The following is a 2,419-nucleotide window of genomic DNA, read 5'->3' as shown; positions in this document are numbered from 1 at the left end:
TCAGTTAAGGTAAATTAAGCTAAAAAAACTGCATAGTTCCCCTTTAAGAGGTAATACTCAGCGTGCTCGGAATAACGTGTTTAGCACACAAACATTTGAAAATGTACACAGTAGCCTACACAAAGTAAAGCTGAGGTTGATGATAATGTCCTTTGTTTGCATGTGTTTTGTCGTAAACCCAAGTAGTGGACAAACCTGATGATGGCGCTAGATGAAAATATAAGTGATCACTTCATTAAAGCCGGGCATGCATGTATGCCAAATTTCGTGGCAATCCATCCGATAGTTGAAGACATTTCCCACATAATGAAAAATTTCAACATCATGGTGGCCCTTGAGTAAAAGTTAGTCATTAGGATTGATCAACTGCGCAACACCAATATCTGTACAAAATTCAATGGCAACCCATCAAGTAGATGTTAAGATAGTATTTGAGAATACGGAAAAACATTCACCTACTGGTTGTGCTGGAGTCACTGGATCCCTAAAGTAATTGGAATTCATCCCCTGGGAACCATGAACGTCTGTACCTAATTCCATGGCAATCCATCCAGTAGTGGTCAAGACATTTCACTTACAGCCAAAAAGAGCAATCTGTTGGTGGCGCTAAAAGAGAATGATAAAGAACTACGAAAGAACCTTCTGGTTCTGAGTGACAATCAGCCTGGCCAGTGGATAGCATGCAACGTAATGATGCAACAGTCCAGCCAGTATCCTCGGCATACTTTGTAAACCATTCACTCTACAACCACTGCTCTAATGCTCTCATTCACAGTACGGAAGGTAAACTGTGATTCTCTCTTAGTGAGTTCCTATTATTACTACCTTTATGTTACCAGGCCCACTCTGATAGGCAGGTTCTTTCATGGAAGATGTTTCGAAGTTGTACTTGAAACAAGGGAAATGGTTTGTTGTGTCTCTCCAAACCTAATAAGAGTTGGAAGTTCAACCAGTTTTAGGGTACTGGATATAGACTGGAGACAATGTGCAGGTCTTTGCTTTCTTGCATGTAGGCAGTATGATTCCAAGAATGTTGGAAGTAAAGCATTGGACATTTGATGACAGCAGCATTTTACCGTGTCCATCATGCTTAACAATAATTGGACTTTTGTGTCACTTGTACCAATATCTCTTATCTGGTAGGGAAGTCAGGTCTGTACACTAGCTCCTTGTGAGTCTGTGTGACTATAGTTTACAATACCTTGAAAGTCAACAGTGTAAACAAAAGTGCAACATTTGAAATACTGGTAAATCGTGTTGTTTTTTCTGAGAGAAATGGCAACAGGGACTCTAGGTACACATGAGCTGTCTGGGTGTCTGTTTGTTAGGTGTATTTTTGGTCCGCTTGCTTGTTGTTTGTTCTGGCTGTCGAGGCAGAGGCCAACATCTTGGCGTCCTCCATGACTGTCTGGAAATAGTCAAGTAAAATGTTAGTCTGAACTTTAAGAGCAAACATTTTTTGCCAAGGCTTTTGGTTGGCCTTTAAGCCCAAACAGAACGACAGGTCAAATTTAGCAGCCAAAGCATGTTTTTGACAATGTGGATATGCTGTACTACAGGACTGTGTTGTCTGTTTAAAAAAAAAATAATTAACGTCAAATGTTTAAGGCAAGACTTTATTAGCCTCGTCCTACCAGACTCTCGTACATTTCGTTTGTACAGAATGTCTGGCCACTCTCTATTGACAAGGTGGGTACTCTGTTGAAGTTTGAAACTATTGGATCTGCCCCAAGCCACTCTGGATCTGCCATGACCAATCGTTAATGTTTGGCCGTGACGTCGGCTTAGCATCGCTAACGTTAGCCTTGACTAACACCTTCACCACTGATGGAGCGAGCTGAAAAATCAAACTACCGAATGCCAAATATCTTTGTTCGCATCTTTCACCACAGCCGTTCGTACGGAATTCACCGAATGTTACCAAACCTCAACGCCGTTGTCTTCAGCCTGATCTTCGCTGATTGGAACGCCCAATATTTGACAGTAGAAAAGCCACAAATTTGCCGCAAACCCAGACGGAGTACTGTAGGAAAATGAAAATTGAGTGGAAGTACGTGAGAGGCGCAGCCAGGCTAAGACTTTATCCCTATTGAAAGTTAAGATACAGATTGAAAGTTAAATTCATATCAGATAAAACAACACTCTTTCTTAATTTAATACAGTCTGGGTTTTAGCCGCTGTTATTTTTATTTTGTTTTGTTTGTTTTAATCTGATTTATTCTTTACTTTTTATCATCATAAAAGGTTAAAAAGACATGGTCTTTTGTAACACCCTTGTGTTATCACATCTTTTTATAAAAATGTCAATAAGAAATTTTTCACAGTCACCACATTGGGAGACTAGTCTATGCACCCACAAGAAACACAGGAAAGACAGGAAACACTGGTTATACAGTACAAATATATATATATATATATA

The sequence above is a fragment of the Etheostoma spectabile genome, chromosome 3 (assembly GCF_008692095.1).
Source record: "Etheostoma spectabile isolate EspeVRDwgs_2016 chromosome 3, UIUC_Espe_1.0, whole genome shotgun sequence".
In the NCBI taxonomy this organism is placed as follows: domain Eukaryota; kingdom Metazoa; phylum Chordata; class Actinopteri; order Perciformes; family Percidae; genus Etheostoma; species Etheostoma spectabile.
This window is presented reverse-complemented; position numbering follows the sequence as displayed.